We start from the raw sequence: 19,218 nt of genomic DNA, 5'->3' as shown, positions 1-19,218 counted from the left end.
ATCAATTGCTAAATGAGGACTACCTGTATACAAGTCATTATATTGGGATTTGGGGGCCATTGAAATCAGTAGCCTAGTATTCAAGAAATGCTGAAATAATACATATTTAATGTATTAGACTTTCTTTCTTGAATGTAAACAAAAAACAAAAAAAACCCTTACCCAACAACTAACCACCACCAAAATAAAACCTGCAAAATAAAACCAAATATTTTAAATTCCTGAAAATTGAATTATACTTTAGTTGTGGCCTCCTTCATGCATGAAAGAGATGCTTTTGTTATTCCTCCCTTTTAAAAAGGCCCTGCTTCATAGAACCAAGCATGTCAGAAATCAGTTTCTGTATCTATACTGCAAAGCCTATTTGACTTTTATTAAGGTGACCAACTTTTTTACAATGAAAAGGAGGACACAAATAAATTGAAGAAAAAAATATCGTAAATACAGAATACACTATAATATGATAAATGCATAATACAAACATTTGTAACAATAATATTTTATATTGTAATTATGCTTACATGCCGTGCCCCCGCTCACAGCCACCCTGCCAGCACTGCTGCCCCGCTGTGTAGAGCAGGCCCCACGGCTCCCAAAGCATCAGCTGTGCCAGCTCCGGCCCTGGGGAGCAGCCCGCTGTCAATATACCCCGCCTGCAGCCACCCCGCCAGCACCACCTCCCACCCTGCGCAGCCCCGTGTAGAGCAGGCCCCACGGCTCCCACAGCACGGGGGGGCAGCCGGCCACCGCCGCCCCTCACACCCCTGCCCACAGTAGCCCTGCCACCCCTGCCTCTTGCGCCCGTAGCCATTATTGCCCTAGCAGGGCTGAAGATCAAGAGAAAGTTACTATGGCATTGCTGCTTCAGTCTCCTCCAGGTATCTTCGGGATTAACTAGGAGATGGTGTAGTTGGGTAGCAGAGAGGGGTGCAAAGTTCCTGCCAGTTCGCCTTTGCTGCAGACAACTTACATGTGCAAAGTTTGCCGTCTGGGTGTTTTGGCGTGCTCAGCAGCAATTCCTATTGGCTTTCAAAAGCCAATAGGAGTACCACAGCTCATGCAAAAGTTGGGAAAAAAACATCAAAAAAGGTGCCAGAACGCCTTTCTGAGTGTTCTATGAGAAAAAAAGCCCTGCAGATTAATCTTCAAATATTGAAAAGGAGGACATATAGGAGGACACTTTTCGAGGGAGGACAGAACTCACAAAAGGAGGACTGTCCTCCTTAAAGGAGGACAGTTGGTCACTTTACTTTTATTGAATCCCAATTTTGAAGTTGTCAAATTTAAATCAGATTGAGTCTGAAATATTGATAAATTTATTATCTCATTCTGATTTCTAAAATTTTCAGCCACTGGAAATCTTATCAGTGACTAAACACATTTACTCATTGCATTGTAGATAATAGCAGATAAATAGATAACTAGCAGAATTGTGAAGATGTTTAGAATGGGGTCCTGAGAATAGGCTATGACGCCTCAACACTAACATGGCACATCATTTTAATTTTCACAAAATGCTTTTTATTTTTGAAGATGTTATATATTTGTTTATCATATACTAAATATGCAAAATTAAATTACATATATATAAAATGAACTTCCCTTTCTCCTTCCCCATACTATAATTTGAAGAATTGCATAATATGTCTAAAAGAGAGGCTGAGATAGTTAAAGGCTGACAGATAAATTACAAATTTGTAGTTCTAGTGAAGTTGTATATTTAAAAATAGCCAGTGGGTAAATTGAAGAATTGGTGCAAATAATAGATATATGGGGTTTGGTGATAGGAAATAATTGTTCTATTCTACTCTGCCTTGGTCAGACCATACTTGGAATATTTTATACAGTAGTTTTGGCCATAACAAATTGATAATGTTTTTAGATTATTAATTCTGGCTATGTCTGGTCCATTGGAACGAGTGGATAATGCTGCCCTTGAAAGTAATGGAGATACTGTGACTCTTAGCATTGTAGTTCTGTGTCACAGTGGTCAGTAAACAATGTTAAAGAAACCATCTCTTAGTAGGATATGAGAATCAGTCTATATAAAAATAAGTGCCGCTGGGTTCCAAGAAATTATTCCCAATAAATATGGCTAGAGTACAGTATTAGATAGAGGTTACATATCATATTAAGACAGGACCTGGTTAACCTTTTTTGAATAAGCTGCGTTAGTTGAGTTTACACATCATATTAACCCTTAAGCCAAGATTATTCAACACAATGTATTTACATATTGCACTAAATTATAAATAAGCAATCCATGTGTTAGCATAACGTCTGAACCTGGCTTCAGACTTTCAGTGTTAGTACTGAATAATTATAAGGAAAATGTCTGTGGGTGTATGCGTGCATGCATGCATGCATGCGCGCGCACACACACACACACACACACACACACAGGGATTTTGCATACACATCTGCCTGCAGTCTTTCATATATACCAGAATGTAACAGAATGCAACAGTTTTGTGTTGGGTATTTCTGTAGTAAACTGGAGATTCTCTTTAAAAATGCAAAGCAGAAATATGGTTTATGATGTTCTTCCTAAGTTTGTAAGCAGATCCTAAAGCAATTTTATAGAGGTTTTTAATAGCTCAAAGATACCATTAATGTTAATTAGGAGGGATTGGCAGACCTGATTCAACCAGAAAGTTTACTAAATTACTTTGTTTATTCAAATACAGCTGATATTCCAATGATTCATCAAGCTTAGTATGTACATTTCCATTTTCTTCATTTTGCCTAGTGTTTTAGCATTCTTTATAGTATACAGTATTGTGGCTTTAAGATACAGCTACAGGTTTGGGAATCAAATATTTTCCTGGCTAGTGTAATCTTACTGAATTTCTTAGTTCTTAAGATTTTGAGGTAACTAGTTATTAATATAAAATGTGTAAAGTTTTTATTTTTATTAAAAGCTCAAATACACTCTATTATTGCAGTTTCTGCTATGTATTTCTAAATCTTTTGAAGCAAAACTGACTCAGGAGTCTCAATGTTTTATATTTATGGCATTTTTAAAATATGATTTTTTAAATGCTACTTTTCTAATGTTTAATTTTTCTGATTTAAAAAGAAAAATGAGAGATTTGGGATTAGCAATTTTTTAACTAAGGGAGGGGAGATGCAAGCTTGCATATACAGAATGATTTAAATATATTTATCTTAATCTTGTTCATGTATTAGTTTAAAGCATCAATCTGAAAAAAAAAAGATCAATAGCAAAATAGGACTTATTCCTTGGGAAGTGACATAGAGTTGATGTGTACATTTAGATGTCTCTTTAAATAAAGATAATAAAGTGAGTTTTACGAAAAACATGTTCATCTTGCCCGTTATTTTTTTAAATGTAAATATAGTCTGTGACATATTTAAGAGTATTATCATATAAACTACCATTACAAGGATTCAAAATTAATTCTAATGAATGAGAAAAATACATACATTCTACACTCTAGTTTTTATTTGAAGAAGAAATAGATCAAAATAACATCAGTAAATCACTCCATATTATGTAGCAAGGGTTTTAATGAAGTTAATAGAAGGCCCCAGTGCTGTACAATTCTGAGTTTTTTTAAAAAATACATTTTCTCATTTTAGAATGAGAAATCATTGTAGTTTTATTTGTACAACATACTAATCCAAAGTCAAATGAATAATGTTTACTGAATTAAACCAATTGCTAGTCTTTGCACAACCCACTGAGGTACGAAATAAATATACTTGCTAAATTCACACAACAGGTTAAACAGCAAATCAACCAATTACATTTTAACCTACAGCAAGGCATCAGGATACTGTTTACAGTATATACACGTGAGAGTACAAATTTGTCATAGAGTACAAATTCTGATTTTTTGGAGGCTTGATTAGAAATTTCATCATTTTTGTCACAAACACCTTGCTATTTCCTCAGAATCAAAGTCTATGGAATTATATAGAATACATAGTGCATGTCATGTGGAATTCTAACGAAATGGGTTTTCTCTCTTTCTAAGAAAGCTGCACATATATGGGTTAAAGAAGAAAAATCCCATGAAATAGTATAACTTTCTTTGTGGCAACATTAAGTTCAGATTTCTAATAATGAGGAAAAAATACACTGAAAAACTAATTGCATTTCATCATTTGGCTGTCCAAATAGGATGCTCTGTTAAAGAAAGATTTACTACAGGAACCAGGAGAATTTTATTTTGAATTTTGCTATTTCCCCCTTACCAGATGGATGTCCAAAGTGCCATTACTCTTTGTGTCCTAGATTCATGTGTTAGAGCTTGAAGCGCACAGGAATCTGATACATTTTGCTTGGTAGCAAACTGGAAATGAAAAATAGTATTGATGCTGGATGGGAATTTAAGTTTCATTTGAGTAATTGATAAGTTCTGGACCTGAGGTCCTTCATGTCTAAGCTCCTTGAAGTGCTCTTTGGGTTCCCTTTGTATGTGGTGAACCTGTAGCAAGTTCCAGCATATCTCCAGTCTCTAATATTGACTCATATGAAAAGAACAGAAAATTTGGCAACACTATGCTGGGAGACGTGGACACAAGGACAAACCTCATTATAAATCTATATTGAGCAGTTGTTGCAATGTCTAACTGCTTAGGAAGCTGAGCCCCCATAGTTATTCTCTTCCTAGTTTTCAAGCTCATATTTTTTCATGGCTTGAAAGAAATGTGACTTTTGTGATTTTACACAAAGGAACTTTGCTAAAGTTGTTTTTATATTACTATATTACTAAAGCCTTTGTATTCCAGCGTTTCAATCTAGCAAGCACACTAATTGGCAATGCTGCCTAGTTGGAGTGATAGTCCAACACATCTAGTATCTTTGATGCTGGTTAAGGCTGGGGCCATAGGCAGTAAATAAGTCAATCTTTCCATGGCTTACGGCATTACATTTTCAAAAATCAATGTATTATTTTTCTTTTGCATGTCATGAGTGACATATCCCGTCCAGAACAAAACAGCTTTAGCATCTTGGCTATATTCTCCAAGTCACTGCTGTTATGTTGCTGCATTACCATCTTAGTCATCACAACCTTTGAAGTCTTGTTCCCAGGCAGGTTTGTGAGGAAAGTTTATTTACACATTTATAAAAGCCAGTGAGATAGATTGAAAAAAATATATAAGGAGACTGCAGCTTTTGGTAGTGAAGGCAGGTCCATTCTTGTTCAGTACTGTTTCAAGTTGGCCTTGGGTCAATCCCTCTGAGGTGACTGCTTGTGATTAGCTTTTGCTCATCAACATGATTCAGCATGGTTATACTGAGGCATTTTTCAAAGGAAGTCAGTGCCTGTAGGGAAAAATGTTATACAGTTTTTACAGATAGCATTTCACATACAGATGCACCATGCACACACATTATGCTACTTTTTACAAATTGCCACAAATGCTTCACTTGACAGAATTTTGTCATCTCCTCTTATATCGTGTCTTTTGATATTTGATTAAGCTACTATTGTACTTAGAGTTGTGACTCAGGCAAACTTTGCTCCTGTGAGCTCTTTCTCTTCTTCAACACTCTATGAAGTTTTGCTGACTTGCAATTTAATAAAGCAGTTATAAAGAGCCAGTAGCAAGGTCCTCAGCTACAGGAGCAATGGGTGCTCCATTGAAAGACCAGGTTAAGCACAGATTGTCATGAAAAAAATGTACTGTATCTGTGCAATTGCTAAGAATTGACCACAATTTGATGGTATGTAATCATTTAAAAAGAAAGAGCAATCAAGTAATTAAAATAAAAATGTTTCCTTCTGAAATATAGGTTTAAACAAGCATTAAAAAAACCAAAGTGAAATCCTGAAAAAACCATCTTGGTTAACTTTTATGCTTTAATTGTGCACTGATATTAATAGGTCTTGGCAATAATATTTTGGCTATGTTTCAGTGATTTCCCTTTATCTTATACCTAATGCATGAGTGTGATAGGCTTAAGTCAGTCCTATTTGTATTGGTATTAATGTCTCTACTTCCCCCAACAGTTATAAAGTGTGTAAAATCTATTATACTTTGCCAACTATTGTGTCTTTAACATACTGCACAGCATAATCAGCACAGCAACATTTGACATTGACTCAGTATTATAAAGGCAGGAAAATGTGGAACAGCCAAATTCATGCCAGTATACTTTTCTATCACCCTACATAAGAATAGGTAAATAGCAGAGAATGATAATAAATCAATCAATGCCAACCCTTGACTATTTGTTACCAGCCCATGAACAATTGGGTCTTTTAAGTACATCTGAAGAAGTGAGCAATAATTCATGAAAGTTTGCACCTTTTAATAAAATTTATTAATTGGAAAAACAGCTATCAGACTTCTGATTGTTGGCATAGTAACATGACTCTCCTCCTATAATAAAATAGGCTAGGTAATTACTGAAGATTTATGAGAACAAGAACAGATCTTACAAGTACTATAAATATAAAGCCACTGATCTTTGTTAATAGTTAACTTTGTTAACAATTTTCAGGATTTGGGAATCAAATTTATAAACTGGAGAGAAGACATTTTTCCCCAGATAGATTGGACTTCAATTCTTATCACTCTCAGTTGCCATGTTAGTGACTGGCCAGGATGATGATAATTGTAATTCAGAATATCAAAGGGATTTGGAAGAAGGCTGAGGGAAGGGATGTGAAAGAATCATAGACATTGCACTGTTAATGTAACTCTCATCAGAAACTGCAAAAAATAGAAGGCAACCTGCTTATCACAAAAAAGTCACATTTTATAAATAAGATGAAAGGTAAATTAGGACCTCTTGCAAATATCTTTCCAAATGATAGTATGCCAGTCATTGCACTATGTTCTTTTTCATGGTATGCACACTGGTTATCATTTAATGGATGTTCCTGTTTTTTTCGTGAAGCTTCAGTGAATCACTTATTTACCCCTTGATGACTAACTCTGCTACAGTTTGGTCCATGGACTTGTAGATCCTCTTGCCTCTGGCAGGGAAGTGACCTGATCATTCCCAGCTCAGTGCTGATTGCCTGCTGTGGGCTTTGTACCATTTCCCCTGTGGGATTAACAGATCTAGATGAACAGAGGTTAAATTGTTTTAGTTTGAAATAGGTTAAAAGGAAGACGTGCTTGCCTGATACTCTGACAAGTCAAATGAAATTACAGCTCTGAGCATTGGGAAAGAATGAAAGAGCAATCTTGATTTTCCTGTTTAATCATCCCTGTGTACAAACATTGTTATCAGGCTTTCGCCTCTGTTAAATGTCAGCAGCAATACACTCATTTTTCTATACACTACTTTGCTTCATTTGCTAAGTAAAAATAGGTGGATTAGGGCAGTCCTGGAGGTAACACCCCAGAGAAAATACATTTATATTCCTTTTAAAAAACAATTATGTTGTCAGGAAATAAGTTGGGAAGTTTTCACTTCTCCTTTCTCTCAAAAAACATGACGTGGCACCCAGTAGTCAAAGGCAAGTCATCTCCATGAACCTGCTGGCATATATGTGGGAAAAAGAACTAGTATAGGAGAGAGGCTATTGTTGCCCAAGTCTCTTACATACAGTAGTTAGCATCACTACGAGAAGATACAGAATCCTGCTTTAAATTCTTCAGTTTCTATATATCTAAAACCCATCCATTAGTTGTTTGCCCTGTTGGCATCACTAAAAAAATATGGGAAGTGATAGTAAATGTTGACCTTCACTTTACATTGTGAAAACTAAATAGGAAACAGTGCAATCTTAGGAGAGACTTCTTAGAAAGAACATTATGTTATTTTAATTTTTGTGACACAAATGAATTCCCTAAATCAGTGGTTCTCAACCTTTCTAATGCCGTGACCCTTTAATACAGTTCCTCATGTTGTGGTGACCCCCAACCCCCCATCCAGTTGGCTGGGGAGGGGGGCAGGAAGGCCACTCCGCCGGCTCCACCCAGCCTGGTTGGAGAAGTTCCATTCCTCTCCCTCTTTCTCTCTTTCTCTCTCTCTTTCCTCTCTCTCTCTTTCCTCTCTCTCTTTCTCTGTTTCCTCCCTCTTTCTCTTTGTTTCTCTCTTTCCTCTCTCTTTTCTTCTGTTTCTCTCTCTTTCCTCTCTCTCTTTCTCTCTCTTACAGCAGCATCAGTGGGGGTCCCCACCACCCCTGGCCTGGCCTCCACTGCATCCTCAGCCGAACGGGCAGGGAGGGGGAGCAGGACGGGAGACAGCGGCTCTGGTGGCGGTGGCAGCATGGCTACATCGTCAGGGGTCCCCACCACCCCCAGCCTGGCCGCCGCCTCCGCCGGGACTCCGCACTGCCTGACCTTGCCCTCTGCCCATCGATGGAGCCACGGTGGGGACAGCGCCCATCCAAGCTGCTTGGGGGGCAGCAGGAGGAAGAAGGAGAGGAGGAGGGCAAGGAAGCAGCCGTCGCAGCCGGGACTCCATGCTGCCCGGCCTTGCCCTCCGCCCATCAATGGAGGTGCAGTGGCGTCTGGTGCCACATGGCCCCTGCCAGCCCCTCTGCCAGCCCGGCTGCTCCCCCCAGGCACCCCTCTTGTCCCGGCGCCTGCCTGAGCCACCTGGGAGGCAGCAGGAGGAAGAAGGAGAGGAGGAAGAGGAGGGCAAGGAAGTCGTTGCCAGTGCCGAGCCCTAGGAGGAGGCACTCCTACCATTGCTGCATCTCCTTCTTCCTTCCCGACAGCCTGGACTCCAGCGCGCCTTCCCGGCCAGCGGGGCCAATGGTCGGGCTGGCTGGGGATCGCAGGGGCTGGTCTCCCTTGGGCTGCGGCTTGCGGGAGGGCTGGCCCACTCAGCGGAGCCTCCAGCGGGCTGCTCCCAGCCAGGATCCCAGGGCTTCCCCAGGCAGCTCCAAGGCCACGAGGCCCTGGCCACGCTTCTCCCAGGGGATGGGGCACCTGGGCACAGGGCCAATCAGGAGCCCTGCAGGAGGTAGGTCCGCCTGAGAGAGAGAAGGGAAGCAAAAGTGCCTCTCTGTCTCTCTTTCTGCTAATGGCGGAGGAGGCCATGCGGAGACGGATGCGGAGTGGTGTCTCAGTTCCTAAGACCATCGGAAATATGTGTTTTCCGATGGTCCTAGGTGACCCCCGTGAAAGGGTCATTCGACCCCCAAAGGGGTCACGACCCACAGGTTGAGAACCGCTGCCCTAGATGCTCTTGCCTTCTAAAGTAACTTAAGGTTTGTGTTCAAGAGAAACGAATTGGACATCAGTGATGTTTCTAGAATTAATTTAAACAAAAACAGAAAGAATTCACAGTTACATTTGATGGTTCCTCCTTTTTCATTGTGCCATATAATACATTTTTAAATACCTACCTTTTGCTCTATCTGTGCATATTCTGACCTTCAGAGACTTCTTTACATGAAAAGTTTTTTGTAACCAGTCCCTTGTATCTTACAGAAATACATGTAAAATAGAGTCTTTATTTTATATTTTTACATTTTTGTCATGTGCCTGCAACTCTTAAACTCTGGACAATCTAGAACAGAGTAAAAATATAAAAATTAAAAGAAAAAGTAAGGTATACAGAGAAATCCTTTAAACAGTGACCAGAACTTTTCAGTGTGGTTAGTAGTCTTTTAATGGAATCTTTCAATGTTTCTGGGACTTACTTTCTTTTTAAATAATTATTGCCAAATTATTAAAATGGTTTTATTTTACTATGTTTTTTAAAAACACTTCCTGAGTGCCACCCAGCAGGAAAAGCTTTATTATTCTATTATATCATTATAATAATATCAATCATGCAAGCATCAACTTGTCTGTGGAGCTAAATTCTATTTGGCTCATACCATCAATTTGCTTAGCTCATTTAAATTGATTACTGTTTGTTAAATTTTATTTCTAAAGTTTCTATCATACAATTTCTCTAGGCGTTACAGAATTTAGACAGTACTCCTTCCATTTTCCTCCCATAAAAACTACTGGGCAATGTGGAATTGATTCAGTTATAGTGTTTGCCCCAAATAAGTAAATGAACTTCCATAGCTATATTGTTATTAATGCCGGCAATTATATTTATGTTTAATTGTTGGATTGTCAGATTCTGATAAATTAAATTGATATTTATTATTTTTTGTTACATTTATGTTCTACCTTTTGTAGCTATACATAATTCTCTCTCTCTCTCCCTCCCATGTTTTTCTCCAGCAATAATTCTTGATTGAACTCTCCCAATGTCTGTCCAATACCATAATCACAGTATAGCATGCTAGCTATTCAAAACAGCTGGAAAGACTGAGAGAGCACTTGTGATTTTCCTATTTAGTCATCTTTGTACCCAGATACATTTATCTGGACATTATCTGGCTTTTGTTTTTCTTCAGTGGCCACTATGACATTGAACCAATTAAACCTTTAGTTATTTAATCTTTGAGGATTAATTTTAATTATTATGGTATAATTGGGTTAAAGTGGTTGACTTCTGGGGAAGCTGTTTTGTAACAAGGAATGAGAAAAGAGACTGCTAAATATGGCCTTTGTGACAAAACGCCTCTATTTAGTCTTACTAATTTTATTGGAGATATTAAATATCTGTTTAATTTTCTACTGAAATCAGTGAACTCTCAAAATATTAACTTTGGCTAGATTGAGCCTGACTAGGCATAACTTTTATTAACTGATAATTTATTTAGCCTTTTCTTGTAAACAAGTTGGTAAATAAAATTGAAACATGTTAAAATGTAGGAAAGCTGTATTTAATTATGGTGGTACAACATCAGGAGGAGTCTGATTGAAAGGCATAAGCTTCCTCAGGCTATAGCTGATTTCACAAGATATATAGAATGGCCTGATCGATATAGGATCTAAATTGGGAAGGGGGGGGGGAGGAGGCAGGTTGGTTATGCAAATACAGGTTCCATATGGTGCAGATTAGAAGTACCTTATCAATTAACAATTGTAATGTGTTAAAAACTCATTGTGTATGTTGAGACATTTTGAGATAAAGTTCAGCAATGTCTTGCTCAATTGTGTTGTTAAAATCCTTTTTTTCCCAAAGTGATCATTTTGAAATCTGCAAAACAGTGGCCTGGGAGGTTGAAATGTTTTGGTACTACTTTGACCTTGTTTTGAATCCTGATGTCAAACTTGTGTCAATTAATTCTTTTATACAAAGTTTGTGTTGTTTATCCTATGTAGAATCCAGAGGGGTGGTAGACTTCTTTAAATTTACTAAATGTTATATTTGTTTACATTTTTTTCTTGTCTTCCAAGAATTTAAGGGAATATTCATGATTCTTCCCTCTCTCCTATATATTTTATAACAGCCTTATGAATAAGTTAAGTGAGAGACAGGGAGTGGCCCTGCCCAAAATGAAGCTATGTATATCATAACTGAGTTAGGATTGAACTTTATTCTTCTTAGTCCTGCTTCAAAAGCCTAAATGAATGTGGATCAAAGTAATTACTTAATTAGATAACTTTATTTAAAAATTCTTAGGTAGTTAACAGTCCTAAAATACCTTGTTATATAACCAAATCACAATCTCTTATTAAACCCTCTAATTTAACCCAGAGCTTTAAACTTTCACAAATCCTAGACAGCTGACCATGATACAATATGAAGTTATAGCAATAGTAATTCATATGATTATGTTCATAAATATGGGTGTACTTCACAGAAAGAAAGAGTTAGAACCTGCAGTTCAGGTATTAGAGCTCATTTAAAGTCTCATGAACAAATAGGACATCTGCAATAGATGACAAACCAGTGAATAAGCCTAGGTGAGGGAGGAGAATAATGAGTAGGAAAGCACTTTTAATTCTTGGGCCTATCTTCTATTTGTTCTGCTTAAAGCAAAGGCTGTCATTTACTAACCTAACAAACCACTTTTATACAGAGGGAAGCATGTAGTGGGGTATCTCAAGGTTCTGTCTTAGGCCTCTTTAACATCTCCATAAATGATCTAGATGAGGGGATAAAAGGGGAACTCCTCAAATTTGCAGATGATACTAAGCTGGGGGAATAACCAACAGTTTAGATGATAATCTCAAGACTCAGAAAGATCTTGAGTGAGCCCTACTCATTTGCGTTTGCATTCCAACAAAATGCAATTCAGTGATGACAAAAGTAAGGTCCTATATATAAGCAAGAAAACCCAAATGCACAGATATAGAATAGGTGGTACCTGGCTCAATATGTGCTGCAGCTGCCAAAAAAGCAATGCATTCCTAGGTTGCATCAACAGATGGATAGTTTCAAGGTCATTGAAGTGATAGTACCACTTATGTTGCACTGGTGAGACCACCCTTGGAATACTGTTCTGGAGACTATGATACATGAATAATGTTTTAACCCAAGAAAGAATGTAGAGAAGAGCATCAAAGATGATTAGGGGTCTGGAGCTAAACCATATGATGAACAATGGAGGGAATTAGGTAGATCTAATCTAATGAATAGATTAGGAGATGATATGATAGCTGTCTTCCAGTAGTTGAGGGGCTGTCACAGAGAAGAAGAGATCAACCTACTCCAAATTACCTGGTCAGGATAAGAAGTAATGGGTAGAAGATCATTAAGAGAGATCCAACCTAGACCCAAGGAGAAATTTCTTGACAGTGAGAATACTTGGTCTGTAGAATGGCTTAATAATAATAATAGTAGTAGTAGTAGTAGTAGTAGTAGTAGTAGTAGTAGTAATAGTAAAGTTGGAAGGGACCTTGGAGGTCATCTATTCCAATCCCCTGCTCAGGCAGGAAACCCTATACCATTTCAGACAAATGGCTGTCCAGTCTCTTCTTAAAAACCTCCAGTGTTGGAGCATTAGCCGCTTCTCGAGGCAGGTTGTTCCACTGGTTAATTGTTCTAACTGTCAGGAAGTTTCTCCTTAGTTCTAGGTTGCTTTTCTCCTTGCTTAGTTTCCACCTGTTGCTTCTTGTCCTGCCTTCAGGCACTTTGGAAAATAGCTTGACTCCCTTTTCTTTGTGGCAACCCCTGAGATATTGGAACACTGCTATCATATCCCCCCTCGTCCTTCTCTTCGTTAAACTAGACATACCCAATTCCAGCAGCCGTTCCTTATATGCTTTAGCCTCCAGTCCCCTAATCTTCTTTGTTGCTCTTCTGTGTACTCTTTCTAGAGTCTCAACATCTTTTTTACATCACGGTGACCATTACATTGAAAGTTATGGGTGCTCCATCACTGGAGGTTTTCAAAAAGAGGCTGGAAAGTCATTTGTCCAGAATGGTCCTGCTTCAGCAAGGGGGTTGTACTAGAAGATCTCCAACGTCCTCTCCAACCCAATTATGTCATATGTACCTAAGAAGATGAGCTGATCTCTCTACTAGAATTTATTATTTTGTCAACATCTGGCTAATTTGCAAACCACACAATGTATTTGTGGTCACACATATTCATACTATATCAGCCTCGCAGTGTTTTTCATTTTATTTTCATTATAATAAAAATATAAATGTAATGAGTATTATGAGCATTAAGGTTTTGCAACCTTCGGTGTTCTCTCTCCCCCCCCTCCCTCCCGCCCTCTCCTTATTAATAGGACAGCTGTGAATACATGAGCTATACTTTATGATAAATGACCCATAAGATTTCATGCTTCTTCCCAGATTGTAGCAAGATAGATAAAGGTGCATATTCCTCATAAGATCTAAATGGTAAATCATATACATCATATCTATAATATTTCAATCATCTTTTCTTCCTGATTCAGGGGAAAAGCTTTGTATTTTGCATGAATGCAGTATTTGTATTCTCTTTATTGAAGTAGTAATTTTTATAGGCTTTAAGGCCAGCTTGGAAAAAATGCAGTTTCTTTAAGATGTCAATTCCTGAAATTAATACAACCACTAAAGCTGCTATGCTTCTTTTTAAAAGGCTTATGCTTTAGGGTCATTATTTGATGCAGGACCAATGGGTACATCTTGGGAGTTAAGAGTAATCTTGGGTGAGACTCTTTGCTGCAAAGGCAGTTTTTGGCACTGCTTCATTTGATTTTATCAAGTTGCTGCATGATTGTCCAACTGCAACTTCATGTTTTCCTTTGGACTTAGGCATAATTGATTTAAATACATGTCCTGAACCTAAACACTACTTGGCATCAAAATGCTATATAAATAATAAAAACACAATTCATAGGAGTATGAATATCCTCAATATCTTGCTTTTCTTAAAATGATGAAAGCAAGTTCTGTCTCTTTTGGATATGCTGTGGCGTAACGATATATGTACACAAATTCTTGGGCTTGTATTGCAATGGTTCAAGTTGCTTTCATCAGGCTGACCTGTTGACCTCTGGAGATGTCATTGCCCAGGAAAATAAAGTTTAATGACTATTCTGCTCTTCCAGAGTTAGTCATTGGCCAGCCTTTTTAATATAGTTCTTTCTTTTGCAGATCATAATGTGCAAATACCCAGCCAGATTGTAAATTTTTTTTTAAAAAAATACCCCTTTGTTGAAAGTGTCCTTGTGTCACTGATTTTTTCATATGAACCTTTTTAACTGACTGTGCTTGTATTATTTCTGTGGATAGTCTGTGTAACTGAAAAGTTTCAAACTCTCTTTTTGGCAAAGATATTAGTCAGCTAAACTGAAAGCTGACTTCATACAAGAGTTATTTAAATTATCTTGTCAATTCAGAAATGGCTTCTTCTGTTGCCTCTCACTTGTACAGCACTTTGAGAATTTTGTCATGAAAGGCTATGGGCTGTCATATTGCTATCTTTAGTTACTGGAAACTTCTACTACTACCCACCTTTGGGGCTTTGGATTTGAGCCACATTGATTGCCTCTGGAGCAGGTGCCAAGTTTTTTCTTTGGCTATCTTTGGATGAATACATCAGCTTCCCATCAGACAGAGGAATGCCATTGAAATACAGTAATATGATTGTGAAATGTCTAATATGTACTGTATATTCCTTACCAACACTGATGCCATATCCTCTCACCATGGTGACGTTGTCTTTTAAAATGCTTTGCATTTCCTGGATTAGCCACAGGAAATCAGAAACACATTTGTCACTATGTTTTTTTCAGTAAGTATATGCAGTAGCTTCTGCAGGGAAATACAAGGAAAAAGTTCTGTAATAAAAAGAAAATAATAATGTTGCTTTTCTATACACTTATTTTCTGCCTAGTAAGAGAAGAAGGATTTTCCAAAAACCTTTGTTAATTCTTGTATGACATTGCATATATTTATATCTATCCATATATCTATGTCTATATATGTAATGTTTATGTAAAAATTGTAAAATTTTATTCACACAGTAAAAACCAGCTATAAATCTATGGATGAGAGGGAAGGGCTTTTTGGAAATTGGACTTTCTTTGTAATCTAAATAGTACTTCAAAGAGATTTTGGTCATATGAAGGGGTAGGGAGGGAGAAATAAATTTCCTCTTTATAATTGTCCCAATTGCTCAGGCTACTTCATCATATGCCAGTTTCATTTGTCCCTGAGAGTTTGGCACAATCTCCTGTACCCATGGATCCAGTGAGCCATCTTCCCTCCCCTTTTCTTGTTTCTGTTTCCTAAAAACACATCATGCCAAACCAATCTTATTTTATTCTTTGACAAAGTGATTAAATTAGTAGACCAGTGAAATGCTGTGAATATAGTATGCTTAGACTTCAGCAAAGCATTCAACAAAATAAACCACAATCTACATCTTTGTAAGCTAGAAAAATGTGGGATAGATAGCATCACCACTAGATGGATTTGTAACTGGCTGACAAACCATACTCAATGAGTTGTCCTTATTACTACTTCTACATTGAGGGAAGTAAGCAACAGGCTATCATAAGGTTTTGTCTTAGGCCCAGTACTCTTCAATATCTTCATAAATGACTTAGATGAGGGAATAAAAGGAGATCACATCAAATTTTCAGATGACACTAAGTTCGCAGGAATAGCCAAAACCCCAGAAGACAAGCTCAGGATCCAAAAAGATCTTGACAGACTTGAAAATGGGCCCTATACAACAAAATGAAATTTAATGTAGAGAAAAGCAAGATTGTGCACTTAGGCAGGAAAAAACAAAAGTACAAGTAGAGATTAGGTGAAACCTGGCTCAAAAACATAACTATGTGAGGGACCTAGGAGTCACAACAGCAGCCAAAAAAGCTTGCAATCATTGGTAATATAAACAGAAACATAGAATCAAAATTACATGAAGTATTAGTACTGCTTTGTAAAGCCTTAATAAGGCCACACCTGGAATACTGGATCCAGTTTTGGTCACCACATTACAAAAAAGATGTTGAGAGTTTGGAAAAAATGCAAAGAAGATGATTAAAGGCCTGGAGACTAAAACATGTGAAGAACAATTGTAGGATTTGAATATGGCTAGTCTAGAGAAAAGGACTGGCGGGGGGGGGGGGGAATATGATAGCAGTATTCTAGTATTTGGCAAGTTGCCACAAAGAGGAGAGCATCCACTTATTTTCCAAAGCAGGACAGGAAACAATGTATGGAAATTAATGAAGGACAGAAGCAACTTGGAATTAGAGAAACTTCTTAATAGTGAGGACAATTAACTAATGGAACAGCTTGCCACCAGCAGTTGTGGGTGCTTCATCACTGGAGGTTTTTAAGAAGAGACTGACAGTCACTTGTCTGAAATGGTATAATAAGGTCTCCTGCTTGAGCAGAGGGTTGGACTAGATTAGAAGACCTCCAAGGTCTCTTCCAGCTCTATTCTGATTGATTGAGGATCTGGTCAGATAGAGGAGCTCTGTGATCTACCTGCCATTAATCCTGAAGTATAAGTCTTCCTATGAAAGCATGTTTAGAACAACAAAAATTAAGAGTGGGGAGGACTCGTGCATTTGGGTTTTTAAAAATACAAAAACACTTTTGGATTCAACTTCTACAATAACAGAATAATGGCTGTCTTTAAATTGTGCCCAAATAAGTTTCCCCATGAGAAAATTATATTGAGAAAATGAGATTCTGCAGTTGGGATTAAATACCACAAAGTGCCTCCTTCTGTCATATTTATTTGTCTATTTACAGTATTTATGTTCTAGTTATTCATCAAGGAAGTGAGATTTACATTCAATTATTTTACAAATATTTTTGAGAAGTGGTAACCTAAGATATAGTGGCTTGAAGAAAGACTTTCATGATTTGTTTTGGTATATTTCCACCCCAATGCCCCACTGTTGAAGGATATGTGTTAGGATGCCAATATTCAAATTGTATTCGCAGCTCCCCGTTTTGATTTATTATTTGGTTTGTTCCCTGCAGTCTTATAAACATTCTGTAGACTTCTCTTAAAGGGTTACTATGTGATCCACACTAATCCACACTTATTTACCAGAAAATGCTTAATAATTAATTCAAGAGTCCCATAACTCATGCAGCTAAAGAACCTTTACAAACAGATATTTGTGAAAGTATTTTATGTGGCTGGTTTTAGATACAACTAAAATTGAATCTTAGTGAACAAATTCTTTGAAGTGTCCTGAAAGAAACTAGTTTTCCAGAAGTGGATAAAGAAACGTGCCAAATGTCAGAAAAGCAGCGGCAGAAAAATTAATCTGGAAATCTAGAAGTATATTCCTGCAGAATTGTATGTAACCCAGAACAGCTTTATTATTTTGAAAGCTGATGACATGATCTTCTGATATTTTGAGATGGAAACCCTCAAAAATACTAGCATAAATCTCTAAAATTAGTTTATCATAACAATTGTGTGTTTTTTTTTAAAAAACAAGATAAAAGACAGACTGAGTCCTGCTGATATTATCATGCTATCCACTTATTACCTCCAAAATATTAAGAGCAGTGCCTCCCCATCAAATAATCGTCCATTCCTGCTTTTTAAATATATTCTAATCTGGCAATCTCCCATTGGAGTTTTAATCTAAATTCAAATGCATTTTCTTACTTGCCATAATTTCACCATTCAGTATTTTAGGTGAGGCAACTATTAAGCAAACTATTTCCCCCATGGAAGTGAAGATTAAGCCTTCAAACCATTCTTTTTTTTTATTGGACTTCTGTTCAAGATAAAATCTCTCCTCCAACGCGCTACACGTATAGTTCTAGAAGCATTAAAAACAGATTTCTTTGATCTGTTACTTTTTGCTGAAAATGGGCAGTCACAATTCTGGGAGTTTAGTCTCAATACAATTAAATGATGCCAAACTGGAGAAGGCTGGATTAAAATACAGTAGGAAACATGAGAACACAGCTATTCTGAGACCTTATTGTACATATTCCAATATTATAGATGGTTTTTTCTGAAGTATAAGATATTGCTTTTTTCAGAGTTATATTATAAGGTCATTGAAGGTTATGGGAATATTAGATGAAACATTCTTGTGTTTCAGCAGCATAACCAGAGGAATATTTATCAGTTCAGCACTTCAGAATAAAGCCTAGGTGGATCTGTTGAATGGATCCACCCAGTGTGTTTATTCTCATGAACTAGAGGAGTTTTTCTGGTATAACATGCATCCAAAGCATAAAAAGGGTTTAACCATTACTATTAGCACTGCTTCTGCTGATCTGTCAGACTAAAACGCCTAGCAATTTCATTTGATGACTATGCCTCATCTTCAAAAGTTTGTTTTCAAGGCATGTAAACTTCTGTGGATTCATAGTAATATTTGCCAGTTCTCTCCCCCCCCCCTTGACTAGGGCTTCTATTGTGTGCTTGTTTAATGACTAAGACATTCCCTGTAATTAGCCTAGGCTGACCAAGAATTCACAGGAAAGCACTCTTCAAATATTTGAAGAGCACTCACAAAGCAGAAGACAAAGAGGTGTTATCTGGAAGGCTGGAGTAGGTGTAAGATTTAAGATACAGGTTGATAGATTTCCGCTGAACTTTAGAAGAAGCAGGCAAATAGTAAGAATACTTTGGCAGTGTAACCAATAGTGAAATATTGTGGCAAACTCTCCCTCACTGGAGATGGCTGGCTGGACAGCCATAAGCACCCATGCTAGAATGCTGTAAATCTGATTTTCTGCATCAAACTCTGGATTAGATTAGATTGTCTAAACAATTATTCCAGTGACAAGATTCTAAGAATTAAAGATTAAATCATGCTAAAGCAGGGGTGTCAAATTCGCAATGTCACATGACATGTTGCGACATATCGCAACTTTTCCCCCATTGCCAGCAATGGGGTGGGCGCGGTTTTGGCGTGATGCATCCGGCCCATGGGCCAGCAGTTTGATGCCCCTGTGCTAAAGGATTTTTTTTTTAAACTGCTTTTATTTACATTGTCACTTAGGATATTTTACAACTGAACCTGTGAAGAAGGAGAAGTTATTCA

The 19,218-nt window shown here is 37.6% G+C and overlaps 1 long non-coding RNA gene across 1 annotated transcript in view; it reads right to left on the bottom strand.

Annotated features, from left to right (window-relative positions):
* Nucleotides 1-3,514: 3,514 nt before the first annotated feature.
* Nucleotides 3,515-19,218, bottom strand: part of LOC120306722 — a 31,975-nt gene continuing 16,271 nt past the window's right edge. Inside the window, exons 2-4 of the long non-coding RNA XR_005556379.1 lie at nucleotides 14,855-14,986; nucleotides 9,288-9,451; nucleotides 3,515-5,296 (exon numbers count right to left, since the gene is read on the bottom strand). This is a non-coding gene — a long non-coding RNA (uncharacterized LOC120306722). The remainder of the gene's footprint in view (nucleotides 5,297-9,287; nucleotides 9,452-14,854; nucleotides 14,987-19,218) is intronic.

This window comes from Crotalus tigris, unplaced genomic scaffold (genome assembly GCF_016545835.1).
Source record: "Crotalus tigris isolate CLP2741 ecotype Arizona unplaced genomic scaffold, ASM1654583v1 scf7180000017744.3724543626:3957646, whole genome shotgun sequence".
NCBI classification, from domain to species: Eukaryota; Metazoa; Chordata; class Lepidosauria; order Squamata; family Viperidae; genus Crotalus; species Crotalus tigris.
Note: the sequence above shows the minus strand (reverse complement) of the source record. Positions and strands in the feature narration are given on the sequence as shown.